The sequence below is a fragment of the Microtus oregoni genome, unplaced genomic scaffold (assembly GCF_018167655.1).
Source record: "Microtus oregoni isolate MIOR12 unplaced genomic scaffold, Mior012 000096F_ref0000112, whole genome shotgun sequence".
In the NCBI taxonomy this organism is placed as follows: Eukaryota; Metazoa; Chordata; class Mammalia; order Rodentia; family Cricetidae; genus Microtus; species Microtus oregoni.
In genome coordinates, this window is record NW_024544709.1 from 2,845,822 (window position 1) to 2,872,986 (window position 27,165).

General features: G+C 36.5%; 1 protein-coding gene and 1 pseudogene across 1 annotated transcript in view; one reads left to right on the plus strand and one right to left on the minus strand.

Moving 5' to 3' along the window:
• Positions 1-27,165, plus strand: part of Sgcz (sarcoglycan zeta) — an 862,223-nt gene that overhangs the window by 228,640 nt on the left and 606,418 nt on the right. The window lies entirely within an intron of this gene.
• On the minus strand, positions 25,356-26,972 carry LOC121442826 (annotated as a pseudogene).

The following is a 27,165-nucleotide window of genomic DNA, read 5'->3' on the forward strand; positions in this document are numbered from 1 at the left end:
ACCTGCCAATTTTCCAAAGAACATTGGGTTCTTATACTGCTTCAAGGACCTCTATTAGAAAACAGGAGCTGCAGAATAGAAACTTAGTGTTTATTGTAGAAATATATGATTTAGGTGATTGGTTACTGCCAAGAGATGCATCAAGCGGCCAAATGATATTGATATACTCGAGTTGGCTGAAGTTAGGAATTTAGGGGTCACTTGAGGCCACAGAATTAGAGGAGCCTATTGTTATTTCTACCCTTGTTTGTTTAGCCATTGAGAAAACTTCAACACACATGTAAATTGTTTGCAAATTTTTATAATGTAAACTTTATTTTGCATAGGTTATGGATAAGTCTAGCTTTCCTTTTGTTTGACAGGTTGTTTGTTCTGAAGCTTCTAACCTTGTACCACTGTCTGACCAGCAAATTATTTGCTACAATGTAGAATGAAAATAAAAGAATAGAGACCATGTGCAAAAGAACAGAATAATCACCCTTATTGTCTGAAAAATTATAGTCATACAGAATGTAAATCAACAAAATCAAATCAGCAATAATCTCATGTTCACCATAAAAAGATAACTATGAGGTTTTGAAATAGTATGATTGAATTTTAAATATATTAAAATTATTACTGGTATGCAATTTTCCGTTTATGTTAGTCTTCAATTAAAATCATATGATAAGAAATATTTGGTTATAAAATATCTTTAAGATTATGCTGAGTAAATGCACAAATATCATAAATATTATTTAATATGACTACTTTTTAGCCACCTGGGGATTCAATGTCATATGGTGAGTAGAGAGGGTAGCTACAAGGTTTCATCATTAATACACACAAATTTAATGCCTGTCTCTCTCTTCCACTGAAGAAAAATTTTTAGTGGGGAGAAGTAATTCCTCTGGGTTTCCTATCACCTGACCCCAGTATTTTTAAGCATATTTTCTGATTTTCCACATGCTGTCAATTTTTCTGCAATACATTGTTCTAATTGCCACAGTTTTGGTTTTTATACTTTCTAAGTTTGCAACTGACAAGGCTGTATGATTCATATTTTACTTTGGAACTGAAAATGCAGAGAATTTGTTTTTTAGTCTAGTCTGCTTCATGCTCTGTATGATTCTTCTACCTTGATTAGCAGCTCCTTCTTTAGGTTAATAAAATTTTATTTTATGATTTTGTTGAAGATATTTTTCTGCCTTTGACCTAAATTTCTTCTCCTTCCCCTATTTCTATTGATCTTTGATTTTACCTTTTCATAATGTTTCAGATTTTCTGATGTTTTATGTCAGTTTTTTTATATTTAAAATTTTATTTGGCAGAAATCTCTATTTCTCTCTTCCATCTCTTGTATTCTTGCATCTGAAATACCTGTTCAAGATCCATTTTTTTTTTTTTTTGATTTTCGAGACAGGGTTTCTTTGTAGCTTTTGGTGCCTGTCCCGGAACTAGCTCTTGTAGACCAGCCTGGCTTCGAACTCCCAGAGATCCGCCTGCCTCTGCCTCCCGAGTGCGCCACCACCGCCTGGCAAGATCCATTTTTTTTTATTTCCTGATCTTCCTCAGTTTGTGTTTTTTTTTCATTGATTCTGTTTCTACTTTCAGTTCTTGAACTGTTTTATTCATTTCCTTCCACTCGTTGAGTTTTCATATATTTCTTTAATAGATTTATTAATTTCTTCTTTATAAATCTCTATTATATTCATACAAACTGTTTTGAGGTCTTTGTCTTGTGTTTCATCTATGTTGTCTTTTTCAGAGTCTACACTGCAGTAGGGTTGCCTGGCTCTAGTGGAAACATAGTGGCTATTATTGACTGTTTTTATCTTGGTGGCTAGGCACCTGGATGTGGGAAGATTGCATTTCCAGGTGCTGATACCTGCTCTTGCCTTTGTAGGATGGATGTTTTGTGCCACCCTTTGTTTCTTTTGCCTTCTCTGTTTCTTATGAAGGTAAGGTAGTTGTGTGTTGCCTGGTAGGGATTTATTCTGGGGGCCTGCTAAGTGTTGCCACTGGAGGTTCCTGGTAAAATGTGTTTCTGGATATTGGGAGCTGATACTTAAGAAGGGGATAGATGTGGAGGGGAGGGCTGCAGGACACCACAAGTGTATAGAAGGAAGGGCTGTGAACCCGATCTGCTTAGTCTCCCAGGAAAAAGGCTATTCACCCTCTGGCCTTTTTCCTGGGAGAATAAGAAGAACTGGGGTGAAAATCTGGGATTGGATGTGGAAGGAAGGAGGGGGAGATCTAAAGCTAGCCTTCCTGCTCTGCTAGCCTACTTGCTTCTATGGCTAGTTGACTATGGGGTTCTTGGGAATGCCTGCTGGAGTTGGGAGCTGGGATAACAGGACTGGTGGGGAGGAAGTTTGGAAGAGAAAAATATATGTGATTCCTTGAAGATGAGGGTAGGTAGAGAACACAGATGGTGGTATGCTTCAGAGCTGTGAAGAGGCTGAGGGATTGGACTTGGTGGGCAGGAGGGAGCAATGTAGATCTGCAGTTAGACTGTCTGCTTCCCTGGAAAGAATCCAGGACAGTAATAAAAGCCAATGGAATGACAAAATACCTTCTTGAAAACCTATTTTAAACAATTAGTATTTTGTTACCACTTATGGAAACCTCTTTGCCCTGAATATTGTGATTCCATAAGTTCATAGACTTGGGGAATTTTTCCCATATTTAGAATAAGCAAAAAGTCAAAATTAATTCAAATATGCAAACTGTTATCCTTTGACATTTCTTACAAAATCATTTCAAAATTTTAGATTTCTTTCTGTATACTTTACTTTTGGCTGCAAACATTTGTATTAAGATATACTGAAAAACCTATTAAATGTAGCTGAGAAATTCTCTGGACACATGTTAGAATAATAGCTGTATTTTAATTTTTGTTTATTGTGATGTATTTAAAGCATGTTAAAATAATTTTATTAGCTATAAAGAAGCAAAAAGTTTATTTTAAATGTGGTGAATTATACCTTAGAGAAAAGGAAACAAAACACAAACTATATATATATATATATATATATATATATATATATGTGCAAGTAATAAATGTAATAATATAAAGAGTAAAGAGAAGCAAGGACTGGTATTGGGTAATGCAAATATATGTTCATCTTTGGATTCTAAGTAAGAAATGTTCCAATTTTTGATTTTATTTAAACACTCTTCACTATAGAAAGTAGATTATATTTTTGGGAGATGGAAGCAACATTGTTGGGAAGTTGTTCTTTTTTTTTACAGATGATTGTGTGAAGGTGGAATGTTTGTTTCTATTAACACTTATAAATTATTGATTTTATCATTTTGATAGATAAACTAGTTCCACTTTTCTGATGAAACAGATTTTGCTTTTTTGTAGAATGGGTGGAGTGACAAATATCACCTTAAGTAATACTTTTATATTGTGCTTTATATATATATATATAAATTAGTAGTCATAAGTTTGCCTACCTATACCTTAAAATTAAGATGGAACACTCAAAGAAGAATTGATAAACAGAAATGTAATTATGTTCTCAATGATTATTGTAATTAAATTAACTCTGTGTTTAATTTGTGAATTGCCTGACATTGAGACTACAGTGATGAAATTTCTACTGCTCTGAAAGTTTAGGAACAAATTAATTTTTCAAAACACTTCTGGCAATTTAATACACATATTAATTGATATTTAACTTTATGCAGTAAAATTGTTTCCTGAAAATTAATTACCTTATCCTCCATTTGGTTAATTAAGAAGCAATACAATTTCAAATTAAAAGTGTAAATGGTTTTGATTTAATTACATTGTGAAAATTAATAATGCAGGTAAGTCTCTTACAATAAAGACATCCATGATCAAAGGCTATAGTCCTAAAGGATTTTTGGTATAGTTTTATCATATTCTAGAGAGAAATGCCTGGGTATGTAAGTTAAAAATGAAAATATATTAGCAGAAAGTAATTACCAATGGGATTTTTGTGCAGTCTGACTGAAATGTTATCAGCATCAATATTTGCTTAATGCAATGTCTGTAATATTTAGGTGTAGTAATATTAGCAAATTATTTCCCGAATACTAATTTTTGGCAGGTGAATGGAACTAAATAATTACATAGGATATATCACAGAGGTCAGGGATTTAACTCAATAGTATAGCAATTGCCTCAGAAATTTATGGCTTTCAGCTTTGCTCTCAGCAATGAAAAATAAAAAAATGGGCTGTGCAATAACTAAATTATGTAAAAGGTGATATATTATTGTCTTGACTTTATGAATAGTATATTGATGCTTGAATACTTTTATTTCTCTTTTGAACATTTCCTCTTCTGCACAAACCCTTCATTGGAAAACATTAATATTTTGACCTAATTCCACATGATAACTTTTTATATATTCTTATAAATAAGATAGTTTTTCAATTTAATAATATTTAGACATATAGACAAAAAACTTCACCAACTGTAGGAACACTGTGAGTTTCACATTCCTAATTACAGTCATTTTCACTAATTGCTCTTTAATATACTGTTCCAATGTAAAATAAGATTAAAACTTGACCTTCAGACATTGAAGTATAAAATAAGTAAATTTTATTACTTTAAAGAAGTTATGTTATTATAGTCCATCAATTAACACTTATAATTGTACCTATATATTCTTCAGTTTCAAATGTCTGTGTAAAACAGCAGTGTTGATAGCAGAAGACGTTCCACTATACTGCATAATAAAGCAATGTACTAATTAATGCACAGTTCAAATAGATTTCATCATTTAAACAGATTGTTAAAGTTTGCTCTCTACTTCTGTATCTCAATTGCCTGGGAAAGAATCATATGAAAAATTGTTACCTTAGGCCAGAGAGAGAGATGGGTCCACTGTGAGTATACACTGTTCTTCTAGATCAGCGGCTCTCAATTGTGGTTGGTAACTCTTTGGGCAAACCTCTTTTTCCATAATTATTTACATTATGATCCATAACTGTGGTAACATTACTGTTATGGTTGAGGGTCACCACAACTTGAGGAAATGTGTTAAAGGGTTGCAGCATTAGGAAGATAGAGAACCACTGATCCAGAAGATGTGAGTTCGGTTTACAGAATCTACTTTAGGAGGCTACCAGGTGCCTCTAACTCTAGTCCAGGCATCCAATATCTTTCGTCTCTACGACACCTGTAAGTACACGAAGAAACTCACACAAATATTCATAAATACACAAATAGATAAATAAAATATGAAAAATGGTCATCTTTCACTTACAATAATTTCCTAATGAAATTTCAGGTTACTTATCTCGAATTAATGTAAAATCACTGAATAAATAGTTTGGTATTTGTACTAAACAGACTAAAACACTGTTTAAAAGTCTATATTACCTAAAGGGAATCACAGTTTACTGAAATCTAGATCATTATACAATCAGAATTTTAGATACTTAGTTACCTCCAGGGATTTAAACAGCATGACCAAAAATTTCAAAGGACTGTGCAATAACCCAAGAAATGATGGAAGTAATACTTACATATCTCTTCACAGTGGCCTTTATTTAACTTTGTATCCTAGGAGATATTTTTTCTGAATGTAAGAATATATTTTCTACAATTTACTGTAAAAACACCAATAATACATATACTTATTTAACAGAGCAATACTACCACTTCATTGATTATAGTTCACAGTATAAAACAAAAATAATTTCATCCTATTGTATTTAATGCAGTTTCTTTCTAATTCAAATCCCACTGTTCTGTTTATTTTAGAACATCACAAAGCTTGGTTACTTCATCAAAGTCCAGAAGTCCTCAGATTTTTCCTCCTTCCTCTCTTTCATTTATTTAATTGAGAGAATTTTGCTTATTTTTGACTTAAAGTTTTATTGTTCATAAGAGCTTACAAGGAAGCTTTATATTTCAGTGATGTTTCAGGCTGTGATTCAGCTACCTGGACTTGCAGTACTGTCTGTGTTTTGTTTTTTTTCCTGATGCCCTAAATGGGCTACTGTGATGCCCTCCACACATTCCATCCCTGAATCCCTCCTGGATCTTTGACTTGCACACAATGCAACAATTCACTTCTGGCAGTGAACGGAATGGAATACATTAAGCGCACATTCTGCATACTGAACAGCTTTCTGTTTACTTTGAATTGCAATTCAAGGCATTGTGGTCAGGCTCTAACTCTCTGGACATTTGAGCCCCTAGTTTTCTCATAAAGTTTTAGTCCCCTTTGCTCCTCCCATGATGGAAAGTGGCCTGAGAGAAGTTGACTCCTTGTGTATAATTTGGGTTTGAGAAAGAGTGCAATATTGTCTTTTCTCTTTTGGTGAAAGAAAACATAAAGATGGGCCTTTCCACACGGGAAACAGTCTGGGAGCAGGCTAATGCTGTCGCCAGCTTAGGGAAGCTGTACAATTGTGGATACTTTATTCTTCTGTCCCAAGGGAGACTACAGAACAAGGAAAATGTGATATAATTTCCCTCCAGTTTTAATATATTACTTGTCTACAAGTAGAGACAAATGTAAGTTGCAAAATGTATTCACACAAATTCATTTTCATATTTGAACATTGAATATTTACTTATTTTTAAATAAGTGAAGGCTTGGAATGAAAGAAGATATAATGCAATGGACACCACTGCCAAAGAGACAACCCTGATATTTCGGAAGGAAAAGAGGTCAACCTTGTCCTTCTAAATTCCATATATGATATATTCAGAAATTTCAACAAGCAACCCAAACATTTAAACTTTCTATAAGCTAATAGAAAGAAATAATGCTGTGGAAAACTCAGAACACAAAATCCTGTACTGTACTAACTAGAAATCTAAAAATAAATATATGCTCTAATAAGAGGAATTTATTTTTGTTTAATGCAAAGTTATCCTGGAAGAGGATGAGGTAAATTACCAACATTATCATGTTGGTATTAAAGTGGGTATAATTCAAATTATATTAGTAGAAATGTACTTATTATCAAAAGTTATCCTGACTATAAATAAATTGCTAGAACACATAGATAAATCCATACACTTCCAACAACTCACAATCTATTTACAAATAACAGTGTAGATATTTCATAACAACATGCACAGCAAAACTCAGTTTCATGGTACTCTGAAGACTAAAAATATATATTTCCGATAATTATTTGTGTTTGTGGGTATGTGTTGTGTGACTGAGGGTGTGTGTGTGTGTGTGTGTTTATGCATATGCTCGTATCAATGTGTGGTACAGTTGGAGTTGTAGGCACTTGTGGGAAGCCTTGCTTGCTACAATGGGTGCTGGGGTTCAATATCAGGTTCTCATTACAGAGCAAACAGTTGGAACCACTGAGGCAACTTCCATCCTCCATACATGATTATTTTCTTAGTAAACAAATGGAAAAATAAAAATTTGTAAATAAAAATAAGAGACATGAAAAAACTCTAAAATTTATTTATAAAGTTTATAGAAGTGTGCAATTTAGCAAAATATCCTTGGAAATGTGGATAGTAGTCTATTATATCAATGGACTTTTCCATTTTATGCATCATAATGGGATTGTAGTTATGTATCACCAATCGTGCAGAAAACATTACAGGTAAAATCATTACAGGTAAAATCATTAGAGGTGAAATTGCAGGTGATCCTACCTCAAAATAATTCAAGAGGATTGAAAATACAAATGAAACAATACTGGCTTGAATAATGTCCATGCGGATAACTTACATAATTCTATATTCTTCCTTATCTGTAAAATTACTTTAATAAAAGGAGGGATGCTCTTGAGATTAATTTGACAACAGCAGAATTACAAATTGGACAAATACTTAAAATCTTCTCCACTCACATGTGACATTGTAAGTCAGAGATCCAGTGTACTAGGCTTTAGGCTGTAAGCACCTGGGAGAAGTCATTTCACAGGAGGAAAGCTGCTTAGCTTTGGCTCATGGTTTTGGAGATTTTATGCCACAGTCAGTTGGTGTACTTACTACAGCACATCAGTGTGTGGGTGGAGAAAGTTGCTTATCTCGTGAAAGAGAATGTTCTCATTATCAATGGCCCTTTCAAGTATATACCTAATTTCTTCTTAGTAGGCTACACTGTCTAAGGTTCTATTATCTTAACATCTCTATGATCATTAACGCACCTATGATCATTAACAGCCAAATCTGGGAATCAACCCTCCAGAACTTGTGCTCATGAGAAACACTTATCCATACCACAACTTTAGTCTAATTTTTAAAAAAATATAAAGAACAATAAAAGAAGGAATATGCATTAAAGAAGACTTCATGATGTGTTTCTAATAAAACCCAATTTTGTTGGGTTAACTATGTAAAGATGCTAAAGAAGAAAAGTGTGACATACGAAAATGGTCAACATTTAGAATGAATTTTAAAATATGAAGAAACGAAGTCTGTACAAAAATGAGTCTCAAAGCTGTGCTTTGCTGTTTGTCTTGTTTCAGAAATGCAACTATTTTTCCCCATCTTCATGCTTTCAAAATTATAACAAGTAAACTTACCTCAGAGGACTGTCGTGGGCATTTCATAATTTATGGCATCACAGAATACAGGAAATAAGCGCTGTCACTTACATAATACTTAATATGTTCTGAGAATTGTTAGCATGGATTGATTTATTTAATTTTCATAACTACCCTGTGGCATCTTTTCATTCTTTTTTTTAATTTATTTATTTATTAAGGATTTCTGCCTCGTCCCCACAACCGCTTCCCATTTCCCTCCCCCTCCCCCGATCAAGTCCCCCCCCCCCCTCATCTGCTCGAAGAGCAATCAGGGTTCCCTGACCTGTGGGAAGCCCAAGGACTGCCCACCTCTATCCAGGTCTCGTAAGGTGAGCATTCAAACTGCCTAGGCTCCCACAAAGCCAGTACGTGCAGTAGGATCAAAAACCCACTGCAATTGTTCTTGAATTCTCAGTATTCCTCATTGTCCGCTATGTTCAGCTAGTCCGGATTTATCCCATGCTTTTTCAGACCTAGGCCAGCTGACCTTGGTGAGATCCCAATAGAACATCCCCATTGTCTTAGTGTGTGGGTGCACCCCTCGTGGTCCTGAGTTCCTTGCTCCTGCTCCGTCTCCTTCTGCTCCTGATTTGGACCTTGAGATTTCTGTCCGGTGCTCCCGTGTGGGTCTCTGTCTCTGTCTCCTTTCATCGCCTGATGAAGGTTAATATTCCTGAGGATGCCTATGTGTTTGTCTTTGGATTCACCTTATTTAGCTTCTCTAGGAACATGAATTATAGGCTCAATGTCCTTTATTTATGGCTAGAAACCAAATATGAGTGAGTACATCCCATGTTCCTCTTTTTGGGTCTGGCTTACCTCACTCAGCAAAAGTATATGCTCAACTATGTTCATGGCAGCATTGTTTGTAATAGCCAGAACCTGGAAACAACCTAGATGCCCTTCAACGGAAGAATGGATGAAGAAAGTATGGAATATATACATATTAGAGTATTACTCAGCAGTAAAAAACAAGGACTTCTTGAATTTTGCATACAAATGGATGGAAATAGAAAACACTATCCTGAGTGAGGTAAGCATCTTTTCATTCTCATGCTTTATAGAAACAAAGACACAGGAAATAAGTGTCTTCTCTGAGGGGCTGAGATTCTCCCTGACCCATTTGTCACCACTATCTGTGGCCTTTAACAGCTGTGGGAGGAATAGAAAGAAGCCCTGGAAACAGTTAATAAAGTGATAAGGATGAGATAGTGTCTTCTAATTATTGGATCCAAATGTTAGAGCTACATTTGGACACTGTATCTACCAGCTTCAGTGTCTCTCACAATTCTATCTTGACATTGAGAAAGCAAGGATAATGCACTTAATTGTAAGTTGTGTTTTAATTCTTTGTAGCAATGGAGGGCCTATTATGTTGAGCACTTACATTGTAACAATCAATGCCTTCCAGACTTTCCATAGTTCAGCCTGAGTTACATTACTCAAAGTCAAAATGGCTTAAAACAATGGTGTATCTTCAAAAGGTCAAGAAAGGGACACATGAAGATGGAGAGTCATTTTCAGATGTCCCCAAGCTTTGATGACAGGAACTCTCCTTAGTGGAACAGAGAGATGACTCCACAGACTGTTCAGAGAATTTTATTACCCCATTCTCTCTAAGAAGGGAGGAGAAATTAGCAATTAACCTTTTGAGCATCGTACTGAATATTTCAACAAATATTATCACATCATACTCTTTTTATAGCCTTCTGAGAAAGTTAGTATTTCAAACTCTATAGGAGTAGGAAAATGTAAGTTTCAAAGAAATTAAAGAATTTCTTTTAGATTAAACATTTTACAAATTATGAAGTAAATTTTAATTCTAGCTTTACATGTAATTAAAGATCCTGCACATAGATATATTGAATATTGGCTGGTTTTTCACCCAGTCACTGGATGCGATGAAGCACAAGCCCATTTTCAAGCTTTCTTCCTTTCTTCCTTTCATTTTCACACAAGATCACCTTCATTTAAAGTGATACTTTCTGTCTTTGATCCACTACTGCCCTAGTCTTCCTCCTCATTCTCTTCCTTCTTCTCCTTTAGTTCCTGACTCAGGCCCAAACCAGCATTTCAGTACATGTGAAGCAGGTGCTCTACCATTGAGCTGCCATCTCACCATTCAAATGCTGTTTTTTAAACAGAGAATAAACCTCCCCCAGCTGTTACATTTCGAAATAGAAAGCATATTGTGTTGGAAAGAATTGGTGAGCCTTACTTACTAGAATATGTAAGAATGATTCATTGTTATGCTTTTATGTCTTTTATGTTTGTGTATCTATGAACTGTTCATAACCATATTTAATAATAATACTAATTGGAGCTAACTAATTTTGTATTACATGACTGCAAGTCACTGTATTTTTGTCATATAAGAAAATAAAGAAATATTACTCTAATCTAAGTTTTTCATGCCCTATTAAATAGTTAAAGGAATTCAATGCTGATAATTGTTTCGGAGAAACATGTCCTGGATTCCTCTATCCTTCGCATGGAGAAAACCTGCAGAATGAACTTAGCTTCATGAGGTAGTAAGATTTTACCGGATCATTCCCCACTCAATGCGTCACAAGAGTGCATCTAAAACAAAGCTGAATTTCACTTCTTTCGTTTATGCATCATTTTAATGCAGGTGGAAGATAAAAATAGGGTTGTGACTTACATTCAAATGACAATACAACTTACAAAAACTGAAGAAACCAATTTAATTTGGGGTTGAGAAAAATGGGCAAGCTTTGCTGGAAGAGAAGGTGTGTGAGCTGCTTGGTTAAGGAGATTTTATAGGAAAAGATCAGAAAGCTTTCTTTTTTTCTGTTTATTTATTTATTAAAGATTTCTGTCTCTTCCCCGCCACCTCCTCCCATTTCCCTCCCCCTCCCCCAATCAAGTTCCCCTCCCTTGTCAGCCCATAGAGCTATCAGAGTTCCCTGCCCAATGGGAAGTCCAAGGACCACCCACCTCCATTCAGGTCTAGTAAGGTGAGCATCCAAATTGCCTAGGCTCCCACAAAGCCAGTACATGTAGTAGGATCAAAAACCCACTGCCATTGTTCTTGAGTTCTCAGTAGTCCTCATTGTCTGCGAGTCCGGTTTTATCCCAGGTTTTTTCAGACCCAGGCCAGCTGGCCTTGGTGAGTTCCCGATAGAACATCCCCAAGAAAGCTTTCTTTTTTTTTTAGAATACTTTCTATTTTCTTTATACCAGGTGAAAATCAACAGCAGATGGATGAGTATAGTAGGCAGCTTTATTCAAATCGTATTTGTATAAGACTTAATGTGGCATCATTTGTATAAGACTTAGAATTGGGGAACTTTGTCTAGGAATCTTATTGCATCATTGTGGTTCTACTGAGGCTATCAGGCTGCTAAGTAATGAGATGTTGGGGAAAATAGAGGTGGAGTTGAGAAGAAAGCTTTAGGATGTGAGAATGTCACCAATGCACACATGCATAACTAGATAGATGGCAAATAAGTATATGTTGACACTTATTTAAGTAATTATAGATAAATAAGGATACTTCATACTTATAATACAAATTAAACTGTAAAGATGTAGTGGCTCACTTTTTACTGGTCTATCCAGGCTATATGGGTCTATGAGCAATGGCTATTTTTTCTCAGATATTTGCTTCTAGGCTGTGTTCTGTGTCTCAACATCTCATCTAGTTAAAAAATATTATTGAGTTGGTGAGAACAATAGGACCTAGACAAGAAATTGCCTTTTAAATTAGTGAGGCTGTTCTTTCCTTATGTCCTACAATATACCCAAAAATTCCACAGGATACCCATGTCTAGCCAAGAGAAAGCCTAAGACTCATGTACTTACTCTGGTATAGATTCTACTAAACCTTTCTACATCATTAGACACATTGAACATAATGGTGTAGCAGGAAATGAACTTATAAATTTCAAAAATATTTTCCAAATATGCTTTGTGTTTAGCATAATAAATAGGGAACATATTAATCAAGACTAGATGTATGAAATACATTGTTTCAAGTCTTCCAATGTACCATCCCAATCACTAGATTCACTTTAAGGCTATTTTTTTTTCACTTGCCTCAGACTACTACTACTTATTCACAAGCTAATAATCAGAAATACATAAATTGAGAGTTTCTCATGGAAAAATATAAATGGGCTGGTTTTGTATTTTATGTGCTGGTATTATCAGCAGTGCTAAGAGTCAAGAGCACTAAAAAAACATCTTCTACAAAAAGGCTATACCCAAGGTCCGCTTCATTCATTCCCTAAAGTGATATTTTTTTTCAAAACAGATAATGAGGTAGCTACTAACATTGAAAAGCGAGACTGAGCTAGTCCAGCAGAAAGGACATACCCATTAAGTTTACAAAAGGGATTATATAAGCATCCTGAATTACTTCCAATTTTCTTGTAGAACATTTAGTTTTAGAGACTACAAGTTTTCTAGGACCTGATTTTTGAAATATAGATGCAAATAATTTAATACAGATGTGTTTGAATGTGCAATTGAGAGATTCCAAAAACCAACCAGGATAAGCTTTTATATATCGATGTTTGTCTTACAGAATATAATGATACTCCATAGGTGTCTATTTCCTGCTCATGGTGGCGGAGTTCATAAAAACAATGTTTTACAAGGATACCTTGATCTTTGGCTCTTCTCACCCTTCCCTTTCTTTACTTCTCCCTACTATGCCCTCCTAATAGTCTTTTTCCTATCCTTTGCCATTATGTGTCATTAGTGCCATTTTATTACTGATAATGTTTTAATCCCTTTTATTATTTTTTGCACTGCTGTAATTGTGAGGAAATAGGATTCATTCATGACAGGAAACAGGTAATTGATTCATTTCGATCCCTCGGTGTTACAAAAGAGTAGGTGAACACAAAGCCCTATATTATTAAATATAGGGCTTATTTCCATAAAAATGTACTGAGAAAGCAAAGATCTGGAGACATGCTTCAGACAACCTGGCAGCTAGAGCGCAGGCAGGAAACTCAAACATAGATACCAGCTATAGAAGCTGTTATACCGAGCCATGCTGAGGCATTCTGGTGGGAGGGCAAAGGAAAGACAAGAAGATAGAATGTTCAATAGTAAGTTAAACTTAAAATGAGTCGAATGTCTAAAATGAGAGAAGTACATGTGAAACAGAATTTGTGTAAAATAACTGAGAGAAAGAATGTTACAAATATTAGGTCAACCCTTGGGAGTTGTGCTGCTGGCTTGAAGTGATCTGCATGTTGCAAGTGAAATCCTGCTAAACACATGAAAACCAGCAATGATTACACTGGATATAGACTCATACATGTACAATATATTTTATTGATTCTAAAGGACAAAAATTAGACTATTGTGTGCTTAATATTCATTGCCAATGCACATTTTAAGAGCATAGAGATTTTGTTATTTTAAAATGTAGGGGAGAGGGCTCGGGCATCAAGGTTGACCTTGGTTCAAAGCTATGCACTCTACCAGATTCTTCTGAGTACACCATAAAGCTTCAGGCAAACTTTCTGTGTTTTTATATTTTTGTCCTGTCTTTATTCTTCTCTGTTTAATATGTAAATGATTATGTCATTAAGCTTAAATGAAGCAGCATTTAAAACACCTACTATTGTGCTCTGCAAAGAGTATACTCTCATTATAAAAATGCAAGAGATATTAAGAAGACCTGGATGAAAAAGAAGTAATATTTCAGCTACAAGTAATAAAGAGATGCTGTTTAAAACCAGGGATAAAATAAGTGTTAATATTAAATACCTGTTCAGTGAGTGCTTGGTGCAAGGTAAGCAGGTCACTGACTTAGCAGTTATTCATTTTGTGATGACATTCTATTACCAGCCTCTTTTCTTTATATGGGAGACACAGTGTCTAGTAGAGTACACATTGACACCATTATATATATATGGAGGGGCAGTGTGGAAACTTAATGTTGAAAAAGATACAATCACTGCCATTAATGAATTTTCAAGCAGAATAGTTTAACTTATGTTTCTGCACCCAAGATTGTCAGAAAAACTTGTGTGTGTTTAGTATATATAATATATCATACCTATTAAACACATCCTATATATTAAATTTTTATTAACAAGGGTACAAGAGAGCAGCATAAACAGCTAGAATTGGTTGGCTCAATGTTGTCCAAAATGTCTTAATGCATTTAAAATGTAGTTTGTATGAAGAAAGTGATAATAGCAAATAATCTGAGACCACATTAATTTTAAATGTGATAATATATCTCACCCACATTTAAAAGGAAATTTAAGTCACTGCAGAGGGTAGGTTAGGGGCTAAATTTGGCGTTCATATAGTGTTTTTTTTTGTTTTTTTTAAACTTTTTTTTTAATTGAGAAAAGGAGAAAAAAAAACAAGTTTTCACCTCCTCCCAGCCTCCCATTTCCCTCTCCCTCCTCCCACACTTCTCCCCCTCCTCCCACCCTTCTCCCCCTCCCCCCACTCCTCTCCCCCTCCCTCTCCAGTCCAAAGAGCAGTCAGGGTTCCCTGCCCTGTGGTAAGTCCTAGGTCCTCCCCCCTCCGTCCATTTCTAGGAAGGTGAACATCCAAACTGGCTAGGCTCCCACAAAGCCAGCACATTACGTAGGTTCAAAACCCCGTGCCATTGTCCTTGGCTTCTCATCAGCCCTCATTGTTCTCCATGTTCAGAGAGTCCAGTTTTATCCCATGCTTTTTCAGTCACGGTCCAGCCAAGCCGAGGTCCCCAGTTAGTTCCTTGGGCAGCTGAGGATAGGGAACCTGAAATGACCCTATCCTATAGCAATACTTACGAATATCTTGCATATCATCATAGAATCTTCATCTGGTGATGGATGGAGATAGAGACAGAGACCCACACTGGAGCACTGGACTGAGCTCCCAAGGTTTCAATGAGGAGCAGAAGGAGGGAGAACATGAGCAAAGAAGTCGGGACCACGAGGGGTGCACCCACCCACTGAGACAGTGGAGCTGATCTTTTGGGAGCTCATATAGTGTTTTTGATTCTTAACTTTCCAAGTGAAATTAGTGAAGATGTTCTATAATCTTGAATTTAAAGTAAGACAAGCATTTAACCCAAGATTAACACTGGAGAAAGTGGTATTAGCTCTACCTTTACCATTATTGCACTATGTGTCTATTTTATAGTGCTCAGGAAATGGTGAAGCTGTTATCTTGCTCACTAGACTCATACTTCTTTCATTAAGATGTGTTTTGACCTTTCTTTTGTCATCTGAAGCCTCATACCTAGAAGGAGAATTTTTGAAAGGGACATAGAGATAAATATATCTAAGTATTTATAGCAGGCTAACAGAGTGCTTGGATAGATACCGTAAGTTAGAAGTCAGATACCTAAGGAAGGTGAAGCTAGTTTAGCAGTAACATTTAAAAAGTGGGAAGATTAACATTTAAGAATTTGTATATGAATTGTATTAATCATTGAAAAGATGGAAATATGGGTCTAAACTAATAAGAAGGAGTAGATTAAAGAGATTTATTACCAATAAAGTAAAAATATATCACATCATAACAGAAATTCCAGCATCTCCTTGCTCACGGTGGTTTCGGACATCTAGTGTATTATCTTTGAACCATATGTTCATTCCTGTTTTAGACATAAAAAAAATGTCAGAAATGTCAGATACTGCTCCTATATGTTCTCCCCCATCTCTTTCTTTCCCTTTATTATTATTATTATTATTTATTGCATTTTTGCAGTGTATAATGGGTTTCTAAACACACTTTGGTTTCGTGCACCGCGCCCCCGTGTCTGCACTCAGTACACTTGAACCCAATTACCCAGCTTCGGGTTAGGGATGGAGGTCAAAATATACAGACACACATAGACAGAGAGACAGCGCCACGAATCATCCTTGAATTCCCCAAGAATGCCCCTTTATTGTGTTCAGGGGCAGGCTATATAGAGATAGCCACGCCCCAGCCAAACCAACCAAAAACCACTCTCCTGCCATCAGGAACTCCTGAAGGTCTTGTGCTCAGAGCAGGTGTAGGCACTCAGATCAGAGGATTACAAGAAATTCAGGATCTGGGGTCTCACTCCTCCCAACACTCTGGCACTTCTTAACTCAAGCTGAGTATTCTATGCTAATAGTGCAAGGCTGATATTTCAGTGCGATATTGAAGTAGTCAGTCTCCTTTCCTTTCATAGAGATGAATGTGGACTTTATTGTGAATTTTTCAGATTGTATATGACATTACTTTATAGCTTTTAAAATATTTTTGATTGAAACAAGGAAGAAACTTTTCAATATCTTTTGATGAGGATGGTCAGACACTTGTAGTTTAGATGAAGCAGCTGTTCTCAAGATGGTCTTTTTGGGGACTCAATACTTAGAGATATAATAAAAAGACAACCTGACGATCCATTTCCCCCTTCAAATGTATGAGAATTTCAAGTTCCAGTCAACTAATCCAAATACTGTGTTAACTAGAACATAGACAAGAAACAACTCTTTTTCATATTCATTGAATCTCCTCATCATTCATCATTTTTAACCATCTAGTTTGAAAAAAGTTATTCTCTTTCCAAGTGTTTTTGCATTGTAGTATTTATAGACTATAATTTATAGCAGAATTATACCTCACAGCATGGTGGTAAGAAATCTCATGAAATCATGATACTAAGCACAGAATTTAAGTATATTGGTTCTTTCTATGGTAAACCTCTTAGTATCAAAGTATAACTTGGAGCTTCAGAAAAGTCACAGACTGTGTATCTCCCACAGTCATTGGTATAAGTGGTATCCTAGACTTGGGGAGCTGAACAAGCATTATCGGTGATTATAATGTTTATAGGAATGTGTAAATCAATGCATTAGCTCCTGGCAGATGCCCATCATATTAGCTCTTCCTCTTTCTGGGTGTAGCTTGATGAAAAAGGTGGTGCTTTGACATCCTGAGCTAATTTTGAGACACTAGATAAATATTCAACATCATTACATATAACACACAAAGTTTTTTGTATTTGTTTGTTTGTTTTTAAGAGAGTACAAATTTATAAAGGTGGAATCAAACATTGTCTAGCTTATATTTCTAATATCATTTTCTACAATAAAAATTTGAAGAGCCAATCATGACTGTAGCAATCACAGGCAGTTTAAGAGCTGACTTTGCACAATGTCAACAAGGAAAAAGATGTGCTGAAGCATTTGCTAATGATTTGCAAGTCAGCAAGGGCTGCCAGCAGCTGCTTTATAGGTGGAGGGAAATTGCACGTCGTTTTTACCCTCAGGGAATATTTTCTAGTTCATTTCCTCTTGCAAATGTGAAACTCCACATCACACTTACAAAATGTAGCATTTCATATTAGGACCATAATACTAATATGAATTAAACAGAAACAAAAAAAAAACATGGATTCACTTGGTTAGTGTGGATAACAAATAGGAACTCTGGAAAGAATATGGACTCCATCTGTTCTTGAGGGGTTAATGATTATTAATCGTTGCTGGGGAAGAGATTTTACTTTTTCTAATAATGTATCCATTATATGATTAGATGAAAAACAAAAGGTTCAGAGAGCAGTTAAATGGAGACCAGATGATCACATGGAATGGATATAATTCCAATACATTGTATGTAAGAAACCATCAAAATAAAGAGAAATGTACAGATATTTCATCAAAGTAATTTCAAATGTAAGCAAAATGAAACTAAAGACAGATAGTAGATAAAGAGGTCACCTTACATAATGTCCTCACTACTCTAAGTTAGGAACTCTTACAGTGGTATCCTTATCTCTTCTACAAACATCAGAAAATCTAAGAGACAAACCCACAATGTCATGTTTGCTCTTGTCAGAGATTTGGTCATGTGATGATTGCCTTCTAAAGAATGAATTGTGATGGTTGGCAATGCTTAATGATTAAAATCTATATTTCTTTCAACTGATGGATAAATTTCACTTATGTGCTGCCAAAGAAAGAAAAGTAAATGGAAGTATAGATGGAGCCTATATTTGAAAAGTTCATGATAGAAGAGGGCAGAGCCAGACTGAGCACAACTTCCAGATGAAATGAGGATACAGATTTCAAGGTAAAGGGATGTATGGTGCTGAGGTGCGAAGGGTCGTCTATGTTTGTCCAATTGTCTTTAATCAGAGCAGAAATAAAATCTCTGTGCTACTTTTTCAACCCCAGCCTTGTGCCCACAGCTTCTACCAGTGAGACAAATAGCTACTTGAGAATCCTGTGATGAGAGGTGGGTACAATCTACCATGAAATCAGGGCTTCAAATAAATGGCATTGTCCTTCCTTCCTTTCTTCTCTCTCTCCCCCTCTCTCCTTTCTTTCTTTCTTTCTTTCTTTTCCTCTTCCTCCTCCTCCTCCTCCTCCTCCTCATCATCATCATCATCATCATCATCATCATCATCATCATCAAGGAAAGGACTCCTAACCTAAGCAGTCAGCTTTAAACACATGAAAATAAAGGCAAAACTAATCTCTCTCTCTCTCTCTCTCTCTCTCTCTCTCTCTCTCTCTCTCTCTCTTCTCCTCTCTCTTCATATTTATATCAAAAAATCATCAATTTGAGAGAAGTCCATTTGTGGTACATGAGAGGAGTTAGAAGGAAAACAGGAGCAAAGAGGATGAAATAGTGTACTTATATGTGAAATCCTCAAATTAAATTATAAAGTAACTCAGAAAAGCATTAAGGTGCAGAACAGTAGTGTAAGACACCTAATATTGAAATCTGGTTTCTACATATGCACACATCTATGAACCCAGTGCATACATAATACAAGTACACATATATGAATTTGATAAGAGAGTCAGGGTAATTTTATATTACTCTAAACCCAATGACTAACAGTCTTCAACATAGGCATATCATACTATTTATTTATTTATTTATTTATTTATTTATTTATTTGAATTTCAAGACAAGGTTTTCCTGTGTAGCCTTGGAGCCTGTCCTGGCACTCACTCTGTAGACCAGGCTACATTTAATTTGAACAGGACAATAGTACTTGTGAGGAAAAAAAGGCACTGTAAGATACAATTTATGTCCCTATAGGAATATAGACTTTCTTCAGCTATTAAATGCTTGACTCCCATTCATTACCAAGAGTACAACTACAAGTTAAATCACAAACTGAGTTTTTTATGCCTTGAACTGCTTATGAATTACAACCAACAATATTTTCCTCTAACTTTTGGAGAAGTCCTATTTACTAGGAAGGTCTTTCTGGTGCAAATTTGGTTTTGCCAAACTATTATTACTTACTTTTGTTCATTTTTTTTCTCAATATATTACATAAATATTTTGTATAGCATTGAGACTACATTTTACACATCTATTGCCTGGTAATATCATATTGTTCACATCCCTAGTGAATGTAATATGATATTCTTACCTCCTGTAGTCTATTATCATCTATAAAATAAATATTTAGTGGCATGTTAACTAAAATCATCAGTTTTGGTTTATTTCATAGTTTATATCAAATCCTGACAGATACTTCTTTTTTTAAATCAGGATGTCTGCCTATAAATCTAAGTTAGAAGTTGACATAAAATGCTCAGATTCTCAGTGTTCCCAGGAGATCTATTTAGGTGATTTTAATCAATCTGTCACAAAATCATACTATAATTTACAATTATTTGGTGAACTATCTGTTTGATAGTATCAAGACAAAATACTACAAATCACTGGAATATATTGAAGGCAAAAGAAATACGAAATTCAGATTCTGAAGAATAATTCATTCTTTAGAGGTGCACAGTAATTTTAGCCAATCTTTGGAGACTTATAAATTTGTATATTTTATTCTTATGCTTATTATAATGTCTTGTCTGAGTCAGACTCAATTCTACTTGAAACAAATCCTATACACGATGGATACATTGTAGTGCATATTCATTTCATAACAAAGCTTCCCAAATATATTCAGGATTGGCAATGATATAGTGGTGGAAGCTGTGTGAAGGGAGTGGGCAGCTCCAGCAAAGATCAGCTGACCTCCTTGAAGTTCCTCAGTTGTTTGCTGTGGACATACAAATTTAAGTTATGAATTCTTTGTGATCATTTCAAGTTTATCTTGAGAGTATTTTGTTTGAAATCTGGGGAATTCATGTCTGCTATGATTGGATAGTGATAATTTCCTGATGGTGTTTCAGATATTAATTGAATAGTGACATAAATCAGAGAAAGGCCCCATCGTGTAAGTGACCCAAAGGGCATTTGATGAAAGAGATAAAAAGGTTGGTGAAGTTTTGATTAACCGTTAGTAGGATAAACAAATATAACGTAGGATGGAAAACAGGGAAAGAGCACAGTAACCAGAGGCAACAGAGGTGCTGTGCTGGAGCGAGGACCAAGAGTAAGGGGATTAAAAACACACTTTGGTGTTCAAGATGAAAGAAGAGAACATTATGTATGTGAAAAATCCTTCACAAATAGGACCAAGGCTTTCTTGGCTTTGAAGGAAGGCAGACATTCATTTAGTGTGGCCTTGAAGCCTGGAAAATAAATGAGGGAAGTTGAACAGAAGTCAGTAATAAATTGTAAAGTCATTGTTATCACATTAAATCTGGGTAGTGTGAGAGATAGGCAAAGTGGTGTGGGTTAGAAATAATCCTGGATCCATACTATATGGGGTGGATTGGAGAAAGTGAAGTGTTTGTATAACTAGGAAAATAATACTTTATTCACAGAGAAGAAATCTTCCAAGTGTTTGAGATTTTGAAAGAGCTTTTCAGGAGTTGAGTGAAATGACTTACATGTATTAAACTTTGAGAATTATATAAGCGTGATGTTAGCTAGGTCTCTGGATAGTATTAGAGGTGAATTGCTGCCCCTGGTTTACTGAAATCATAATTGGACAGAAGGGTGCAGACATAAAGAAGTAAAAGATGTTCAAAATAACAAAATTTGTGGGAAGTGATAATCTCCACATTTGGGAGTAATCACAAGAGAAATCGCTCGGCACCATAGATTGTGGCTAGGGAACAAGCAGGCTTTATCATGAATGGTCCTTCTCTCTAAAGCCATGTCTGTAACATATATACTAAAACTTTAGTATTTGTGCAGTGAGGGAATGCATCTAAGATCAGAATAAAACATACCTTAATGACAAAATACGTTTCATCTAGTGTTGACCCTAGCTGTATTTTAAATGCATTGCCTCTTCATATTTCTTTGTTAGCCATTTTCTTTCCTTCGGTTCCTATGACAAAATGCTGTCACATTGGACAACACATCTCTTTTACACTCTTTAAAGAACAAAGAAACAAAGCCATGCCAAAGCCCATTGGAAAAAGTCACATGCCCATTTCTACGATGCTATATTCATTTCTTTTTTCTGTTTTGGTGCTTTTAAAGGAATAAATGAGTAACTCAGTAAAAGCATTATAGATTATACTTTAGAGATTAAATATCTTTTTGTGTGTGTGAGACAGATTTTCCTAGTAGCTAAGGTACCAGTCCTGGAACTAGCTCTGTAGACCAGGGTGGCCTCAAACTCAGAGATCTGCCTGCCTCTGCCTCCCAAGTGCTGGGATTAAAGGTGTGTACTGCCATAGCCCAGCTGAAATTAATTATCTTTCCCAGTGCTTTGGGTAGAGCAAACTTCGGGTTCAACATCGAGGAAGAGATCTCAAAGAACAATATTCACAATAATGTCAAGTTAAACTAGTTAGTGACTTATTGTCTTTGGGCAACCGTGGCCATAGAATAACGTCCTCAAAGGATCATCTCATAAAGGTAGATGGTCCTGACGTGTTGTTATTTCTGTATCTCCAATACCAAAATGTAGTGAGTTTTGGTTCACTCCAATATTGCTTCAAGAAGAATAGATAAAAATGAGTTTCCTTTTGGGTATGCAAGACATAAGATGTGATAATAAGTCAGTGAGCCATTAATTTCTACTCCCATGTGAAATGTGAGGGGCCTTAGCATTGCAAACTTCACTTAGTTTGAAAGACACTAAATAATGTGTATTATTACAGGGATGGCATCACGTTCTCCCTCACTTTCTCATGAGTAGTAGGTGTTGTGGTATTTCACAAATCCTTCCTTGAGGAATGAATGCCAGTTCCTCAGTGCTGGGACTTACTAGAACCTAAAAGCCTCTCGCTAATAATTCTGGAGTCTGATCTGAAATTCAGGGAGCTGCTCTATGGAAAAGCAATTATATCCAATATTTCCCAAATGTAGGATTTTGAAGGATCATTTCACTTTTCCAATTTAGGATCAGTTCTCAGGGCCATGTCACTACAGATTGGGAACTAAATTCACAGCATATTTCTTCCTAATCTGCTCCCTATACTCCCAAGCTCCTGTTCATACTCAGAATTCTTTTAATTGAATTCTCACATGCAAATATTTCTCCAATTTGTTTTTATGGAATTTAGAGAAAAACGGTGCAATCTCAATACCTATATGAAACTATAAAGACATAAGCATGGAATTAAACTTCTTTCAGAAGCTTTTTGAAGAATCCAAGAAAGAAATTAGAAGTGAACAAAACTCATAGATGTATATTAGGGCAATATCTTTTTTTATGCTTCATGATGTCATAAAATGAAAATAAGATTTTTCTATAGGTTTGTTAAGATAGATTTACATGTTGTACTGCAACTTAAAAACAATGGCTAGATCACAACGGTAACTTTTGATGACCAGATCCTTCTAAGAGTGATAGAATCACTGACATAAAGAATGTGGAGGGGACCTGAGTTGAGCCAAAGCTGTTAATGAACAGAAAGATGTGCTTATTCTATTCTTTTCACTGTGTAGTTTATGAGATTATTTTATTTTATTCTTAGTCCTGTAAACCTTTGCATAAGAATTAAAGTAGGGTTTGATGTACTCTTATAACCTTTAGCAAACCTATGTGCTGTCAGATTAGGGACAATACTGAACAAGTTTAAGTTCTTTTTTTTTCCTGAGCTGAAAATATAATAGGCAAAATATTTGACTTCTGAATACAATGGAAATAAATGAATTAATTTAAAGGAAACTATGAGAATTGAAGGCCACAGAACGTGTTTTTTCCTCCTAATGTAGCAAGCAGAATTTGTGTGAGGCTGTGAACAAAACCATGTGCAAGTATTTCCTCTACGTTTCTTTAAAGAGTTAGCTCTTCTATATTGAACTTGAATTTCAGAACGATACTCTTTTAAATATTTGGAGAAAACCCTTATACCACGTTAGGAGCTCACATTTTCAAAAATGTGAAATTTCCCAATCCATTTTCACTTTGTTATTTCTGTGTATTACCACTTTCTCTGAATATAACACAATACAGTGTTCTTTGATAACTGGACTAATTTTCCACCAGAAATGTAAACCATTATGTAGCTAACCAGTGCTGTAGTAAAAAAAATATATAAAGAAAAGCTTTACAAATAGTACCAGATCATGAGTCAATTCTGGAATTATGGGTTAGACAGTATCTTGAGGCATTAGGTAATAAAACACCAAGCTGATGCTCACTAGGATTTAGAAACAGTTACTCACTTGCAGTACAAAGTGTCATGTGGGTGTGTTCAATTCCAAAGATAGTTTCACATTGCAGGTGTCTTGTAATTACTTCTTAGGAGACTCAGACCTACTTAGTTTTACAACAATCAAGCTAAGCTATAAAAATTAAGTCTTGGCCAAATTTATATGGCCATGTTTTTTTTTTTTTTCTAAAATTCAACAAAACCAAACATTCAAGTCCAAGAATTTCCCCACTCTTGTCTGGTTCTGCCTCCTACTCCACAGTTTTGCCTAAATCAAACCCTGTTGAGACTTTTTTTTTTTTTTACTAGAACAGGGCTTATCCTCTAATGCTGGCAACAGTTTATGTGAATTTTCCATTTTCTGTGTGTCTGCAATAGAAAAGAACAAACTGTTCTTACAATACATGGCAGAAATGACTCCCTTGGGCTTCCCAAATATACCAAAATGGATTTATGCATGTTTAAGTAGAAAGTATTTGTGTAGTTCACAAATAAAATATATCAATAAATGCTCAAATTATATAATTCAATGTATTTTCCTAGTATTATTTTGAGAATTCTTTGGTATTTAAATTATCAACAAAATAAAATGTTAATTTATTTTGTGTGCATAGATTGCCCAAGCATTTATAAATGTGATAGCCTATATATGATTTTTGCCTTTCTTTGTAATCCTATTCAGGAAAGGCAATGACTGTTAACTTGAGGTGTCATGTCTTTTCATAAACTCAGGGTGCTCTATGTTAAGTAGTTTGTCTGTATGTAAAAACCGTGGTCTTTATAAGAAAGCTCCATACTTTAAGGAAAATTGAGAAGAAGGAAAATAAGGTATAACCTGGTTGCCATAACGGCTTACATATCATTGAGAGATTTCAATGCCATGTTTGATGTTAAAAGATAAACATTTTTTTCCCACCTCCTCTTTATTTTGTGCTACTTTGAGTCCAGATTCATGATGCTTAATATGTGGTCTTGAAAGTCAGAACAGAAGCATATAGAAATTAATTGAAGGTTAATATAAAAGTTCTTTCTGAAAGTGTGTAGTAAGTACTTAGGAGCCTGAGTAAATTGTAAGATGAGTTTTATAGCTTATGCCTATAACTAGGAAATCAGCTGGGTTCCCATACAATTGAACAGAAATTCCAGGAAGTCCACTGTGCTATACAAACTACCCACCTACTTGTACTATTTGGAGTTTAAAGGGAACCTTTCCATCATTGCTTTTGGCCATCCTGTGATGGCATGTGTAATTTATTTTGTGTTTTTCTACAGCTGTTCCTTATCTTTCAACTTTTACATTGAGAAGCAATTATATTTTCTTAAATTTCCCAGAGAAGTTCACCGTTCTTGCATTTAGCATTTGTCAACTGGAAGTACATTTGAATCTAGGATAGTTCTTAGAATTTGGAAGGACTTACTAATCAATTTTTTTTTTATGGGTCACTGAGGCTTTTATTCTACATGTAGAACCGCTGGGGCAGGGGTCTTTCCTGTGGCCACCCTAGAGATTACACTGGGCTCCAGACACTAGCTTGGAAGTGAGGTGACAATGATTTGGACCAGTCACATGATTACAAAGCTGGGGTTCCCAACAGGGCTCCAGGTGGTCGGGCGGACTGAAGACCCCTAAGGAAGCAGTGGCATGGGAGGCGCAAGCACTGGGCCGGCCTTGAGCCGCCTTGATGACATCAGGGATGGGGTCTAAGCAGCTGGTAGCTCCAGGGATCTGCATCCACTTTATTTGGCCAGGGGGTTCCTGAAGCACCTGCCGGCAAACTTGGCCTTGCTGCCCAGCTCTTCCTCAATTCTAAGAATCTGGTTGTACTTGGCCAGGCGCTCGGATCGGCAAGTGGCACCCGTCTTGATCTGCCCAGTGCAGAGCCTCACTACCAGGTCAGCGATGAAAGTATCCTCAGTCTCCCCAGAGCGATGGGACACCATGACGCCCCAACCATTGGACTGGGCCAGCTTACACGCCTGCAGAGACTCGGTCACGGAGCCAATTTGGTTCACTTTGAGCAGGAGGCAGTTGCAGGACTTCTCACTGACAGCCTTGGCAATCCTCTTAGGGTTGGTCACTGTGAGATCGTCCCCAACCACCTGGATGCCTGAGCTAGCTGTGAACTTCTTCCAGGCTTCCCAGTCATCCTGGTCAAAGGGGTCCTCGATGGACACCACTGGATACTCCCGGATGAAGGACTTGTACAGGTCAGCCAGATGGTCAGGGGTGATGTACCTGCTGGCGTCATCAGGAGACTTGAAGTCCAGGTCATACTTCCCAGACATGAAGAACTCAGAAGCGGCCACGTCCATGCCGATGACAACCTGTTCAGTGTAGCCAGCCTTTCCAATTGCATTCTTCAGCAGCTCCAGAGCTTCTTTGTTCTCCAGGATGTTAGGCGCAAACCCGCCCTCGTCACCCACATTGGTGGCATCCTTCCCATATTTCTCCTTGATGACATTCTTCAGGTTGTGATAAACCTCTGCCCCAATGCGCATGGCTTCGCGGAAACTGGACGCCCCCACAGGGAGGATCATGAACTCCTGCATGGCGAGCTTGTTGCCAGCGTGAGACCCGCCGTTGATCACATTGAAAGCTGGGACTGGCAGGATGACTTCAGCGTTGCCAGCCAAGTCAGCGATGTGGCGGTAGAGGGGCACCCCCTTTTCTGCAGCACCAGCTTTGCAGACAGCCAGGGACACTCCCAGGATGGCATTGGCACCGAATTTGGATTTATTCTCGGTGCCGTCCATCTCGATCATCAGCTTGTCGATCTTCTCCTGCTCCACCACATTCAGTTTCTTGCTAACCAGAGCAGGTGTGATAGTTTTATTGATGTGCTCAACAGCCTTTGAGACACCCTTCCCGAAGTAGCGGGTCTTATCATTGTCACGGAGTTCCAGGGCCTCATAAATGCCAGTGGAGGCACCGCTGGGCACGGCAGCCCGGAAGAGACCTTTTGAGGTGTAGAGATCAACCTCAACAGTGGGATTCCCACGGGAGTCAAAGATCTCTCAGGCATGGACCTTGAGAATAGACATGGCTTGTTTCTGGCAGTCGGCGTGCCATAGAGGAAGAGCGCAGAGGTTCCTGCACACACCCTGGAGAGCGTTGAGGAGAGTCGTGCCTGTGATCCAGGAGCTGAGCTGGTCTAAGCGCCTCCCACTCCGGCTTCCAGCGCTGCTCTCAAAAAAAGTTTGATAAAAAAAAAAAAAATGGAACTGGAAAGGTCAG